At 41.5% G+C, this 16,287-nt stretch overlaps 1 protein-coding gene across 4 annotated transcripts in view; it reads right to left on the bottom strand.

The window, feature by feature from the left end:
- pparab (peroxisome proliferator-activated receptor alpha b) overlaps positions 1-16,287 on the bottom strand; it is a 75,110-nt gene that overhangs the window by 22,054 nt on the left and 36,769 nt on the right. The window contains exon 1 of one of the 4 annotated variants that reach the window (XM_068708067.1): positions 7,572-7,829. The exons of the other annotated variants lie outside the window; for them this stretch is intronic. The gene's annotated coding sequence lies outside the window, so the exon portion shown is untranslated. Of the gene's footprint in view, positions 1-7,571; positions 7,830-16,287 lie in introns of those variants that run through there. 4 annotated transcript variants of the gene reach the window in all.

The following is a 16,287-nucleotide window of genomic DNA, read 5'->3' as shown; positions in this document are numbered from 1 at the left end:
TAAATGGACATGACTGTTTTACGACACAAGTGTTACTCAAGAGGAGCGCTTTCTTTGGCCGTGAGCGTATTAAACACCCGCTGCTGCATCGAGTTAAGAAATAAACAGGTTGCATAAGCTCCAGTGGACTCTGATCTCTGCAATGACAGCGTGTTCATTGTCAAAATAATAATTAAATATTTGCACACCATGCTGACCATAAAACACAGCAGAGGGTGCAATGTGACATTGTACCGCGTTACCTCAAAAAGGGCGACGTTGACCTGTCCCTTCACACTGGCTCTATATAGCACATCATTACGAGGTGGTAAGTGTGACCGTGCTGTTGTGTGTAGTGGACTCCAAACAAGCACATGGAAATGTATGTTGACATTCTCCATATGAAGAAAAAAAAAAAGTTTTATAGTGAAGCACTGAGCGATGCATTTATGATTTACAGCGAATCTAATTGCATCTATGTCTGGGAAAGTTGGTGGATTGGTGGTCATGACATATTGGTAGTTGTTAATAAGACTTTAGTTTGTGTTTTTCTCATTTGGAATAAGTATGAAGTGTCAGCAAGAGTGAGGTCATATGGAGAAATGACACAGCTGCTGTGAGACCTTGACCTGCAGTGTGTAGCTACAGCTTAACGTGCTTCCCCAGTGCGTTAGATGTATTTACAGCTGAACAAATGGCAGACTTAACCCTCACTGTTGCCAGTTGCTAAAAATCAGCAATCGCTTACAACACCGTCCTTAAGCAACACCTCCGCTGGTTGGCCAAACGCTGGCCCCCTGGCTGCCACTTTTTTTAATTCCAAATCAGTCGCAAGGATCAAGCGGGCCACCGTTACAAAACCTCCCTGCAGTACAATCAAACTGTACATTTCAGAGGGGGGGGGGGGGGAGCTGGGAATGACAAGACAGCAAGCAGCACTTATATCAAACTGGGCAAACAACACCATAAAGAGCTTTTATTTTCTCCATGAGTCACCTTAATGTTCCCTGTTTTTATGATCCATCGTTGATCTGGGTTTATCGGCTTAATTAAAGTTTCCTCCCATTGCGTACTCTGTTCTGACATGCAATGGGTTGGACTGACGGGCTGGATGGATTGCAGAATTTACCATTTTCCGCTGATGCGATACATGAATACGTTTATATCCATAACTTGCTTGTATGCACTTTTAGAGTGGGGGAAATTCTAGTGCTCAGAAGTTTCTGGGCTTAAATACAGAGACAGGCAAGTTTGAATAGTATGTAAGTGTGCCCTACACATCATCAGTGCAGACTCAGATACAGATATTTGGGAAGGTGTACATTCCCCTCCAGAAATTTAAATATTACACGTGATCAGCACAATGTACATGCCACGGCTAGTGCCAAAGAGAAGGGAATGTCCAAGTGAGTCTGTACTGTCTGTACCAGTTGCTCTGATCACTGCGGCTCTGCCAATATAAAACCAGCATCCCTTGGTCACGCAGGGACATCAGGACAGCAAACAAAGCTCTCTGTGGCTCTGCAAACGTTGGCTGACTACCTTCAGCGCAGCGTTGCCAAGAAATATAAAACATTTGACATGCTGTGGCTTGATTTAAGAGGACTTTTTAAAATGCTTAGTGTGATGCATAGGAATAACTCTGGGAAAAATCGTATACTACAGTTAGGGGCTGAAATGATGAGTCAATTGCATACGTTTTGCTGACTACAGCTTCATACTGTATATTTAATATATTTGGGTTTCGGATTTTTGGGTGGACAAAAAAACAAACAATTTAAAGATTGTATTTTGCAATCTGGCAACTTATGATGGGCATTTTACTCTATTTTCTGAAATGTTATAGAGTCAACAATTGATCTTAACAATAATCCACAGATTAATCCACAGTGAAAATATTCACTAGTTGCACCTCTACTTTAATAAGGCCTAAGTCTTCAAACTTCTCCAATGCTACCTTCATCTTTGCCCACAACAATCATTCCAAAAAAATGTGTCAAGGGAGTTACTGCATTACTAAAAAACAACATAATGGGGATTGCCAGAGTGCAGAAATCCCTAAAACTGAGATGAGAACAACATGAAGCTGGAAGCCGCTCAGACAGCTGGGTGTATCCGATTACATTTTCCAGCATGACACTGGCGTCCTGAGTTCCCCCTTTCTGGCTGCCAAACCAGCCTACGTATTTGTGGGGAGGCATGCAGCACACAGGCACGGTGACAGAACAAAACCAATTTGCTGCTGTAGCGGGATCACAGAGTATGACAAGAACCCGGAATGTTCTTTTGGCCTCCGACATGCAGCAAGTGAGCAGAAGCTGCAATCAGGAAATCTTGAAAATGACGTTGGTTTTGCCAAGGGCCTAGTCATCCAATTCCTACATACACACATGCTCGTAAAATACAACCAATACTTAACTAAAAACACCCATGTGAGCTACAAAGCTTACACGTTATGGTTATGTTGCCTCCAAAACTTCTTTGCCCTGTCACGTTAATAAGCACTGTCAATTTCCAGTGTCAAAGACCTCTGTTCCTCTAAAACAAACAAGACAGATGAATACAGAAAAGGCCTTGACTAAAATTAGGCTAAAACCGATGGTGTTTCTGTCTGAGCAATGCGAGTGGAGCTGAAAGAGAGTGGGCTTTATCGGTAATAGAATTAGAGTGGGAGAGTAGATAAGACCAGGGAGAGGTCATTGATGAGGATTTCTACGGGCCGTCGCTAACCAGGGTGAGGATCAGACCACATTGCCTCAACTACAAGTTCCAGTCCAGAGCTGCTTACGGTAAGTCTGGCTGGAGGGCCTCAATCCTATTCAACCCACAGGGACTTTACCTAAAGGAAAGCTCAGGGGGGGGGGGGGGGGATAGACCTGCTCAGAGGAAGGTCACACCTGGGCATTAGAGGACGCGAGTTGTAAAACAAACAGACCACAGGCGTGTCGACAAACAGCCACGCAAGAATGCCTTGCTGTGGGTGTGTTACTACAGATGCCGACGAAGAGGGCGAAATTTAGTCCAGGCGAGTGCAGGTTATTAAATAACACATTCATGAGTTTTGAAGGCTTATCAGACACCAAAACACTGGTCAGCTGGGGGACATTACAACTGTAGGAAGTCATCACAGTGGCAACCGTGTTATCTTCCAACTCAATGGGCGTGAAGCAAACGGCAGAATGTGCGTCTGCATGTATTTGATTGAGAACTTTTGCAGGATGTTGACGCAGTGCGCCGCGGCAGAAGTTTAGCCAAGTTTAACTCTTTTGTCAGGAGCAACCCAAGGACGCCCCCCCCCCCCCCCCGTTGTGCCAATTCAGTGGCCTCGACGCCATGAATGAGGAAGTGGCGTTTTGTGAGCGCTGTTGTCGCTCTGAATGCAGCGAAGATATATCAAACTGAATGCTTCTCGGATCCTCAAAACAGTGTCGGGAACACCTCCCTACACACCTTTTGTCTGACTTTGGTCAAATAAGTACAACATCGTGGCCTAAGAGTGTACCCTGTTATTCCCATTGGAATGATTAGCGCATGATCTTCTGCTGTATGTTGGCAGTCCTTTTTTTGAATGTAGCCATCTGGAACTGCTACAAACAACTTTTTGTTTAAATGTGCTTGGAAGACGTTTGGTAAAACCTGTATGCTCTTATTTCTTTGGGGGCTCTGACGGATTTGAAATTTCCAAAAGCGCTCTTGAACCCGAAGAGCCAATAACAAGACGCTGGTACCCATGATTCTAGCCAGGGAATGTCTATAATATCTAGAATCACATTTCTTTTTAAACTATATGTACACACATAACACATGCTGGATGTTAAGATCTAAGGCAGTGTCTTGCCTTACACATGCTTTCAACTAAACTACGACTGACATGTTTTCCACTGCTCTTGGGCCAGTGGCGGTGCAGGGAGTTGAAAAATAGGTCAGTGGAGCTACATTCTTGTTGCTAAACATACAATACGTCCCTTTATGGACCCACAACAGTCACCAAATGATCAACGCTCGACACCGTGCCTTTGAGAACAGAACCTGAAAGTCCGGTTGGAGGAGTAAAAATGAGAAAACTCTGTCTTTCACTCTGTTCTTGTTTAAACTCTTGTCATTCCAGTCTGTGAATGCAACCAGTCACAAGCTGATTACAGGTCTCAGGTTCCTGGAGACAAACCTGTCAGAGTGCAGCAGCATAGTTGAACAGACGCTAACTATGGAAAAAAAACAACAACGTCAGGGAAACCTTATGGCTGACTTAAAGAAACACAAACACTTGTTTGAGAATGGGCAGTTCAGACAGCTTGGTTCGACATTCCTGCATTGTGAGCGAGAGATAAGGGTATCTTAAATGCATTGTGTCCCTCTGATTACACAGCGAAGTTTGAAGATGAATTACAAGCACTGAAAGACTCACCGCACCTTTGGAAAAGAGCAAAAAAACAACAACAAATAAAAGCTCTGCAGACAGAGTAAGTGAGATCCACATCCTCCTATCACACAGTGTCAAGTGAAATCTGCAGGAAATAAAAAAAAAACAAAGATGGAACTTCATCGATATGTTCGGAAAACCCCCGGGAAAGGGTTTCAAATGTACTTCTCAGATTTTCTAGATGAAAAGTTATTTGCTACTATTGTTTGATCAGGGTTTGTACGCAGATTTTGATTATATCTCTTGCAACCTATCGCTTGCCTATGAAATGATCAGTCTAAGAGTAAAAAAAAAATATCCTCAACTTTTTGCTTTACTGAGTCAACACAAATAAACAATGTCACTCTGAGACGCGATTATGAATGGATTTCTTGTCACACTCGGCCGGAATGATAAGGCGGTTCTGAGGGAAGACCTTTGATCCCAAGGCAAATGCCACGTCAATGTGGAGACTGACTCTAAGGGTCAGCAAACTGAGAGGGTCTCATGTAAAAGCCTGGTACACAGAGGGCCGAGTTGTAAATCAGTGTGTTAAGAATGGAGCGTCTGTCTTCAGATCCCCTTCAAAAGTCACTTTAGGACACATGTCAGCAAAGAGCTAGACCTCCAGATGCAACTTTACAATGAATACTATAAAAAACAATGAAGTTCCTTTAACCATGCGCATTTTAAAACATAAACAAACCTTCAACTAGGAACGCACTGATCCCACTTTTTCAATCCCGATATAACTGGGCTTTGGGTATCGGTCCGATACCAGTGTTTAATCAATAAGCTGTATGCCTCACTATATGGAAGTGACTTTTATGCGTTAACCCAAGCTCAGACTACAGGTGAAATCGGTCGATTTTGAAGTTGGTTTGCATCTCACACACACACACACACACACACACACACACACACACACACACACACACACACACACACACACACACACACACACACACACACACACACACACACACACGTAAGGAAAATCTTCACAGATGTTCCTCTCTCTAATCTCAAACAGGCACACACTACAAGATTTGAAAATAACGGCGCATCACACACACACTACGGGACATTATTAAGGTCATCATCACACATGATCTCTCTCACGTGATCTCATGGGTAAACAGATGGTGATAGAAAAAACAGAAAATGGTTGGGAGACACTCAACACTGGTTGTCCTGGAGGAGTAATATCAGTCAAAAGTAGAATGTTACTTTCTGTTAGCCTCAATGGCTACAACGCTTACTGCTGCTTGGAAACACTGTCAACCGCTCCGGCTCGACTCTCTCACTGGCCTTCATGGTCCCGCTCAGCCCCTGTATAGTCCGAGCACGGCTAAAGGCAACATAATAAATACATAGATATTATTCTAATAAATGATTTATTATTTCAATTCTAAATCTTCAAAATGAAGGTAATTTACAATTGAAGTCTTAACATTAATACAGCGACAAATTTGTCAAATCTTAAACAGGAATTCAAAATTCCATTATATAGTATAACAATTGAGTTGAATAGAATAGAATAGAGTAGATCAGTCACATTATCACCGATACCCAATCCAGCTATTTGAGTCAGTATCCGCCTGATATCCGATATCGGTATTGGTGCATCCCTACCTTCAGCCACCACATGCAGTCAGTGCTAATGTCATATTGCAATCAAAGCGACGACAGAAAAACAAAAAACATGATTTAAGCAAAGTGAGATGTTGGTATTTGGAGCACCGTCAAGGTTTTTAACATTTATGTTAGCCCGTTTTAGGTCTTTTACCCTCAAACAAATAAGTGGTAAGAGAGTAAACTTGCTACTTGTGGGGGAGAAGAAAAAAGGCTACATTGCTTCAGGGGAAGTGAACAGGTACAGCAGGATTTGGCTCACATTTCCCTTTCAGAGAACAAGAGTGTTAAAAAAAATGCGGACTGCGAGGCTGTCAATTTTCTATTGTAGCTGTTGAGCACAATGATGCACGGTATTCACACAAGCACTCAAACTAAGTATTGCCTCTGCAGAATTTAATCAGACGCTGAACAACTCGAGTTTTGAGAGGCAATCATTAGTGAATAAGTATGTGACCTAGTTCTTGAGACACTTCTGTTAGCTATGAATGATCACACACACACAGTGAGGGAAGGAGTCACTGAGACGGAGATATATATATATATATATATATATATATATATATATATATATATATATATATATATATATATATATATATATATATATATATGCTTCAGGGTATTTTATACATCACAGCACCTGCAGCTACATATTAACTACTGCGTCACCCATTTGTCTATCTAACACTTCCCAGTAAAGCCTTCCTGATGCAAAAGCACTGACCACTGGCCATAAGAAATCCTAAAATCCTAAAGATTTCCAGGCATGATTTCAAGCCTGCCCTTGAAGTCTGGTTCAAGTCCAGCCGGGGACGTTTGCTACATGACTACATCACTGTCTGTCTCCCCTCATTTCCTGTCAAGGTTCTTCTGTTTACTATGTAAAACAAGGCAAACAATGTCCACAAAATCAAAACAAAACCTGCTTTAAAAACTAGATAACACGTTCCAAACTCCTTGGTACACCGTGGAAACAATATTTACACTCAAGAAGCTTCATGCAGGTGCTGTGCAGGTGCTTCATTTGGAGCACAGCGCTTCAGACCTGACGGACACAACGTTCGCATCACGTCCACACGTTGACATGCTTTATCACGCAGCATTGACCTTTGGACATTATTGTCACTGTCAACCATGCTGACCAGCCTCCATGACAAGCAATACGCAAACCCATGGCTTCTTAATAACCGCTATTACAGTAATAAGGGCGCACCAGCAAGCCAATAAACAGTCGTCGTGGCTTACTAATGAATAGAGATGTTGCCTATTGATGCCACTTGAAGCCACTTTAGCTGCGCAGGCGTGCAAACTGAAATCAGATTAGCCTGCCTCAATACAATAACAATGATTGTATGGTCGTGGAAGAATGTCTTCGTGTTGCCTGAAGACAGTCGCGTGCAGGTGTTGGGCTCTCGTTCTAAAACTGGAGACTATATGCGCAGTTTGTAGGCTGCGACCACCTCTGTGCATTGAACTAAATTCCCTCACAGACAAGTCTCTCAGCTGCTGCAGGAGAGTGCATATCTTGGTTAAAATGCCAAATGAAGACATCTACCTTACGATGGACAGCCCAATCCGAAGCCTCCATGTCCTCTGGAATCACGCTGGGTTGAGAAGCGCTCGGTGTGGGATCGAGAGAGGAGCGCGGAAGGGGAAAAAAAAAAAAAAATACTCCCCGACCCCGAAAAAACGTCCTTGTTTGTCTCCCAGCAGCGCTGCCGCTGTCATAAATCCCCCACCATGTCCATACAAAGCAGAGCCATGAGTTCACACCCGCAGGAAGTGACATCATGACGGACAGCTGGAGGAGAGAAGGCGCACACCCCCCTGACACACCTATAGTTTTAGCGAATGGAAAGAGCGCAGCAGATTCCTTTGAGACGGACGCCCCCTAACCACGGTGACAGCAAGAAAAGAAGAAAAGAAAAAAAGCTCTTCCTCTGAACGTGCTCTGCACACCTTCCTGCCGTGCAATGCACAAACAAAAGATAAAAAAAGGCCACTGATTGCGAAAATAGTACAAAGTGTTCCGGTAATCGATTACAGTGTGAGAGTCAAATACAATGATGCTGAACTGAAGGAATAGAGGCTGGCAGTGTTTGCATACCCGGGACACCGTCCTCATATGACCCTCCTCGGGTCACCCAAGTGTTCCCTCTTTCTCCTGCTCCCAATTCAGTGCAGTTCAATTCAGTGCATGGCGTTCTGACCGCACAACATGTTTCCAAAGCATACACTTAAAACATGTTGTAATACATACAATTAATACAGAGAAAGAGGGATGTTCTTATTTATTCAACCTTTTTTTTTAAGCGAGGATAATCCCATTGAGAATTTGAATCGCATTTACAAGGGTTTTAGCAAAGAGCCTAGAGGTTTCACACAAGCAGTACACAAAAATATAAATAACAGACATCAAATAACAAAACATGAATGCAAAACATCAAAAAGTAAAACAACATAAACATGGAAAAACACATAAAAGAGACTACAGACCAAAGTACTTTCAGTGCTCAAATGATCCGTTCCTGTTTTAAACATGATCTAGTTTAAAAGGTCTCTGTATGGTGAGGGGATATAGGTGATATATACATTAATTAACTCATTACGAATATGACTTTCAAAGAAATACTCAGCATTAGAGTAAGAAAGAAAGACAATTCTGTAAAAATGACAGTATCAAAACAAAGAAATTCCCAATTGATTTAGCTTTAATGACAGTTTGCGCAGAAGGAACTTGACTACACATGTACAAGACGGTACACATATGGACAAACTGCAATGCAAAGACACATAACTCTTGAGGTCAGGCAAGTGGGTACAATACTAAAGTACAAGTAGCAGTGACCTACCACACTATAAAAATACTCCATTACAAGTCAAAATCTTTATAATTAGCAAAAGTACAGTAGACATGTTACTCAGCAAAATGTGCTTAAGATCTGAAGAATGCCTCTGTCAGTGTTATACCACTATAGTATATTAGGTCTGACTGGGAATTTAGGGTTCATTTATGTTCATTTATGTTGTAGTTTGGTCATATTGTGTCTGGAAATTGATCTCTCTCATCCTTGCTGATGTACAACCATCAATATAAATATATATATTTATATATATATATATATATATATATATATATTTTTTTTTAATTTATTTATTTTTTTTATTTATTAAAGATCTCCTCCAAACATGTTTTAAGACATATCAAATGCTTTACTTTGAATACGAATTTGACAGTTCTCTTAACTATTTAAAAATAAAGTATTTACTGCTTCCTATCATTGAGAAATACAGTATGAACATGTGGCTGGACATAAGAAGTCCATTCTCAGTGCATGAAGTGCAACGGAGGCTTCTACATCACACTGCTGTCAGTTGCATTTTGGACCAAGATTGGCTTCCTAACTGGTGGTGATGACACAACATGCATGTTAAACTTAGATTTAAGGTGAGTACAGAGGAACTTCAGCTGATGAAGGTGAAAAAGCCTCTTATCAAACTCTGCACATGAAGCATACATATCTAAGTGAAGTTAAAAGCAAAACGACAGAACTGAAGGGACTCTGACAAGATTTTAGTTGACCGCACAATTCTCTCACATCTGAGCAAAAGGACGTTTGTAACTTTCCAGATGCCTTGGCAGCACCGTATACTTTCTGGGATGTTGACCAGTGCATGGTCCCACTAATGTAGCACAAGGAAACCCATGCACTCGTCGGGAGAATCACATGGCAGCTGGAGAAAACATTGCATCCCGCACTGACAGCAGGCCAACTTGTGAGGGTCTCCAGTCAAACTGTTGCAATAAACTAACCCATTAATGAAGCGGCTCTGTTTTCTCCCGTCATGCCAGATGCTGAGTGTGCAACCCTGTTTGCAGATTGCATCTCTCCGCTCTCTCGTTTCTTCATCCAGCTCTCCGTCTCAGCTCCCCCCGTCACATTCTGTCCACGGCTCTGGCAAAGCAATGTGGGCGTCGCTCTGCTGCTCGGCCTAAGGCCTGGAAGCAGATACTGGCTGCTCTGTATGAGCCCTGGGATCACAGTGGACCTCCTCACGGGGGTGCATAGTGGTGGAAAGTAGAGGAAGAAATAAAATAATAATTTTTAAAATGTACCATTGCTTTATAATCAGCACTTTATTGTTGCAGTTGATTGAGGTGAAGCTGTTTCATTTTAAATCTTGACTTGCAAAGTAATCATTCCCTAGAGCTTTAAAAAACAATAAGTGTAGTGATATACGTACAATATTTCCTTCTGAACTGTTGTGAGTTAGCAGCAAGAACTACTCAAACACAAGTAAAGCATGTCGGATTTTAGTTTTTTTTTTTACGATTGTACGGTATTTACTTCCTTCCCAAACACACACACACTGCATGAAGACGACTCTTCAGATGTTCTGCATAGAGAAAAGTTGATCCAATGAATGAAGTTCAAGGCCCGTTTCAGCCAGCATCAACATGAAGGTTCACTTCTGTCTTTTGTAGTTACAGATAGTTACAGATACTGTAAATCACAGTCATGTTTGACTACAGGTCACTGTCCATTAAGACCAAAACCATCAAAATACAGCTTTTTCCCTATAGCCATCAGGACTCCTCCCTCCTCACATACCAAAGACATGCATTACTAAGATTGTCTGATGTTGTTCGTTTGTGTATTCACAATCTAATCTAATCTTCCAACATGATACAGCTAAGATTCAGTTCACTCTATGGTCTGTAGCAATCTTTAACATGAAGAAACATCAGAACAAAGATATACAGTAGAGTAGTGGAAGTGTTCAGATCATTTCTATGAATACTAGTATCATTAAAGCAGGTACACTATATTATGTAGAAAAGATACCCCCTGTGAGTGTTAAACATGTTATTGGTTGTTAATACTGATCAATGAGAATCAGAATCAGAACCGCTTATTGCCAAGGTATGTTGCACATACAAGAAATTTGACATGACGGGTGGTGCATAACATTTAACAATCAACAACAATCAACACAATGAACATTCAAATTTATAGTAAAATATAAAATAAAGTAAAATATAAAATAAAGTAAAACATAAAATAAAATGAAATATAAAATAAAGTGAAATATAAAATAAAGTAAAATATAAAATAAAGTAAAATATAAAATAATGTGAAATATAAAATAAAGTGAAATATAAAATAAAGTAAAATATAAAATAATGTGAAATATAAAATAATGTGAAATATAAAATAAAGTCAAATATAAAATAAAGTCAAATATAAAATAAAGTGCACAAACGAACAGATAACAGGACTATAAACAGATGTAAGTGTAATCAATGTGTAGTTGTTCAGGTCATTTTACCTACTTTATGTATTAAACATGGACGTTCATTCTTGACTTCGGAAGTAATAGTTGAAAAAAGAATCTCAAGTCAAGTACTTTATAGCTTTCTCCCGAGCTTTCAGCCATATCCCATGATTTCCATCAGCAGATGGAGTTCACTTACATGCTGATTTCAAGACTTTTGAACAGAAATGTACTTAAATAAAAATCTATAACAATGGATCATATTTTATGGGCTGAATGTTTTGTATCTTAAATATGAATCTGTAGAGTAATATAGCAGCTTATAATTGTCAAATAAATGAGGTCATTAAAGTGCAGTATAAGTAAAACTATAGCAGAAAGAGTACAAGTACCTCAAAAGCGTACTTGACTACTGTAACTGCTACCAGAGCATCAGGGAGCGACGCAGGACAGCTCGATACTAAATATAAAATCTGTCTTCTTGTAGATAGGGATGACTCTCAAACACACACACCCACACAGATGTCAGCTGCGGTGCACTTGGAGTTCCTCCACGGCAGCTGCTGATTTCTCCATGCGAGGAGGACATGGAGAAACACTAGACCCAGAAGCCACGGCTCGTTGCAACATGACTCGAGAGAGCAGGCAGAAACACGGTTGGCAGCAACGGGGCTGCATGGTCAAGACATTCTGTCTGGACAACAGCTGGTTTCCCAATTAAGGGGAGACTCAGAATGCTTTCCACATCCAGATGACTTAATGACAGATGCACCATTCGCTTACAACATGTCTGTCCCTCAACTGAACCTGGCCAAAATAAAAGAGACAATGAAGAAGCAAAAACTCGATCAAGTGATTTATGGTGATAAAATGGCACTTGTCCATGGGATCAGTTTAGGGGAAGAAGAGAAATGATTATGCCAGTGTTTATGTGTTATCCTCTGGTTTAATTCCTAGTGTATTTCATTGAACCCAGCAGTTTAGGGATAAACGGATTAAATCAAAAGTTTGAGCCACATGGCCTTGACAAATTAATCCTTCAAGTTTTCAGTCCCGTATAAAGTTGTTGCTTTTTATACAATTCGTTTCTTTGTTTTCTGGGGGGGGGGGGGGGGGTTGACACATTTGACATTGGTTACATGGTGACCGACTGATACATAGTAAGTGGGTCAATGTTGAGGCCAGATCTCTGCTGCCACCTGGTGCCTAGAAACTGCAAATGGATGGAGCGTACGCAGTCTTGATTTAGTTTTTTGGATGCACTACAACTTTTTGCTTAAATCATTAAAGTTGCATTTTTGCAGCCAAGTCCAGTTTATTCTATTTGTATACCAAAAAAAAAAACCACACACACACAAATGGCACACACACATGGCTTTTTAACACCCTCTGTCCGCTGACTCTTCTCCAGAGAAACCTCTGGAGAAGCAGTTTAGGAGGGATCCCTCCTACAGGATGATGGACAGACAATCCCTGCCACATGTAGGTAGAGCTACAATGAGTCAATAAGTCAATATATCCATCTGGTGATGTCAGAAAATCAATCAGCAACTATTCTGATAATTGATTTACTGTATTTTTGAGAAGAAATGCCAAAAATCTATCAATTACAGATTCAGAATTTTCTGTTTTCTTCCTGAATTCTAAATATTCCTGTATTTTGGACGTTTAAACAAGACATTTGATGACATCACCTTGGTTTTCAGGTAATTGTGATGGCCATTTTTTGACTGTGCTCTGGTGTTTTATTGAAACGACAAATCGAGAAAACGACCTGTAAAAGATATTTGTTGGGTTCAGCTCTAGGAGTAGGCAGAAATGACTAAAAATAAAATTACATTATGGAGAAAGAGGATTACAATATTGGGTAAATTAGGCGCAAACATATTGTATTTGAAGGATGTTGAATGAGCATCCACTAGGAGGCGCTTTTGCCACATCTACAGGTGAGTGGGGCCTGTTGTCACCGACTATATTGGTGAGTCACTATATCAAATTGATTTGCTTCTATGTGCAGAAAATCTAAATATGAAAACGGAAAGAATATCGCAACAGAGACACACGATTTCATTTCCTTGCCCTACATTTCAGCCTGAACAATACTTGTTTTAATCACTGTTGCACAGATTAATGTGGCTGATTCTATTTAGAAACTGGATTAGCGTTTCTTCATTTCAGCAAATGCACTCTGCTCAGAGGTTTATTTGAGGGTCCTGCCCACACAGAGCCTTCAATCCTATCCACTTACATTCGATCAATAACACTTTTCCATTTATACAGCCATGACATCATATGAAGGGTTGGAAAAGCAATGCCGTGAGTGTTGCTCTTGTCAAATTCCTGGCAACTTTTGGGCAAAACAATAGTATATTATTGAATTCTGGCTCAAATGTTTCAGATGGAGCCGCAAGATCTTTTCATTAGTTCCTTTTTCTCATGGGGGAAGAATATCCCATGGTGGACGTTAAAGCTTTTTGCAACGTTTTTTTTTTTTTTCGGTGAAGCGAGAAGGAGATGAAGGATGGAGCACGGGCTTTAGAGATGCAACCCCAGAGACAGGATGCACACAGAGCCATTGTCTCACCAGGCTTTAGTATTCAGCTCACTTTGCTCTATCACCAGGGCCAAGGCTCAAATCAATTCAATATGGTGGCTGGCGGGGGACAGCTACACAGTGGGTGCAGCCCACATACAAATACATCCAACACTTGTCTAGACACAAAGGATACAGTACAGTGGTGTTCTTTTCTTTTCTCCCCCCCCCACTCTGCAATGTTGCCGCCCTGTGCTGTGCTACTCCACTGATGTACTGTCACATGATCCTTCTCACTTTTGGTGACGGTGTATTTAGCTCAGCACGTTTGGTATGACCGATATGCGTGAAGCCGCACAAGTATGTACAGCGGAATTGCAACGCGTCTGTTACATTCTGTTCGTGCATTTCTATAGTGAAATGCATGTTAATAAGAAGTTCCCCGAGACACAGAGTTGAGGACCGGTTATGTGACTGTAGAGGGAGGAGAAAGGGGGGCGAGCGAGGGGGGGGGGGTCTCACTGTGATTGACAGCCGCCAAGTCTGACTTTGATATGAGATACAGGGCTGCAGTCTCAGACAGTGAGGCACGTCTGATGCCCAAGTTGGCCTGATACCGGCTGGCACTCACCTCGTCATCCATCTATGTGTGTGTGTGTGTGTGTGTGTGTGTGTGTGTGTGTGTGTGTGTGTGTGTGTGTGTGTGTGTGTGTGTGTGTGTGTGTGCGCCGTTGGCCAGAGAGGTACTGTAACCATCATCTGTTGCCATATGAATCATGCTGCAGCGCAGGAGGTGAGATTGTGCCACGGCTCTTCTTTCCATCTGCTCCGCTCTGGGCTGCTGGCTGATCCCAGGAAAGGATGAAGGTTGTCAAGTCAGGGTTTTTTTTTTTTTTCCAGAGATGTTTCCAAACTTTTCTCAACCGTTCAACGGGCGATGATAAAAAATGTTGGATACCAGTAAACTGGTCAGAACCAACTGAAGATTTACTAGAATTTGGTACTTGAGAAGAGAGCATGCGCTACTTAAAAAATATACTGTCTGTCCATTTCTTCACAGGGATGACAATGCTTTGGAAACCATTTTGCACCAATGCTGTCGCTCAACTGCAAATAGTCCCAAAGTCTAAGACATTTAAATTGACACTTAAAAGGACAGAACAAACACAAGGACTGAAAAAAATGCCAAAGACAAAATGATTCTTCTTCATATTCTTTATTAATATTCGGAGCAGAATAAACGTATCAGAGCCACGTCGTCCAGTGAACAGTATTTACCTGCTGGTCGCCTCTGCTGCTGCGATTGGCCGTCCTCATTCCAGGTAAGAAGCAGACCGGTGGCTCAGGGCCAGACAGTTGACCCGGTGTGGTTTTTCTATTTTTTGGGAGGTTTTTCTTTTTTCTGATGCTTTGAACTAGATGCCCCCAGTTGTCTGTATGGTGAAGTATTGCTGCCCTTCAGGGAAGGCAGTAGGTTGTATAGTTATCTCCTGATTGGGCAAAATCACCACCCTGAAACCACACAACCTACTACCTCACCCTGTTCGAACATCAGAAAGGTCGGACACTAACATTACAAACAGTCAGATCTTAAACAGTTTGAGTAAAAACAGCTTTGACAAAAGTCCTGTGATGATCATAAATGACTATTTAAAAAAAGACGAAGGAAAGAGGATGACCACTGGATAACAGAAGTGAAAGTTAACACACAAAGTTGTTGTTTAAAACATTACACTTCTTTTTTTTTTTGACCATAAAGTCTTTAAGTGCAACCTTGACAGTTCTGAGAAAAATAACGTTAAGCAACTACAACCCTAAATGAGCAACCTCTATCAAATGCTGTAAATGAGTTGTGTTCTTAGCAGTCGTTGGGTAAACGCGCACATCCCAGCGTTGATCCAGATCCGAAAGCTCCAACAACGGCGTCCGGCGATATTACAGCCACTTCAGGAAAGACAGTAAGTTGTATAGTTATCTGACAGGAAGGGTGTGACCCTAAAACTATACAACCTACTACCTCACCCCAAAGGACAGTCTTTAAAGACAAAGTCATTTCAGGTCCCCGTTCATGCAGGTAATCCGCTTCGACACACCTCGATGAATGCAAAACAGCGGTTATGATTCACTGAAACACAAACACACACGCTCCTCTCCTCTGGGACAGCTCACCGGTGAGACCAGAGGTCTGTGTGTTCAGAACACAATGTGACGATCGGGTCACCTGGTTCATGCCTTGAGCTCGGTGTTTGTGTGTGTGTGTGTGTGTGTGTGTGTGTGTGTGTGTGTGTGTGTGTGTGTGTGTGTGTGTGTGTGTGTGTGTGTGTGTGTGGGGGGAGGGGGGGGGGGGATTCAAATGATCCAATGAGGTGGATATGTCCAAAACAAATTGTATGGCTGAGATATTTCCATATTCAAATGTGCCCAGTAAATAACTTGAGAGGATCCTGTGACATCCAAAGTA

Source organism: Cebidichthys violaceus, unplaced genomic scaffold (assembly GCF_023349555.1).
Source record: "Cebidichthys violaceus isolate CVI_PGR_0920_01 unplaced genomic scaffold, fCebVio1.0.p SCAF_131, whole genome shotgun sequence".
NCBI classification, from domain to species: Eukaryota; Metazoa; Chordata; class Actinopteri; order Perciformes; family Stichaeidae; genus Cebidichthys; species Cebidichthys violaceus.
This window is presented reverse-complemented; position numbering and strand designations above follow the sequence as displayed.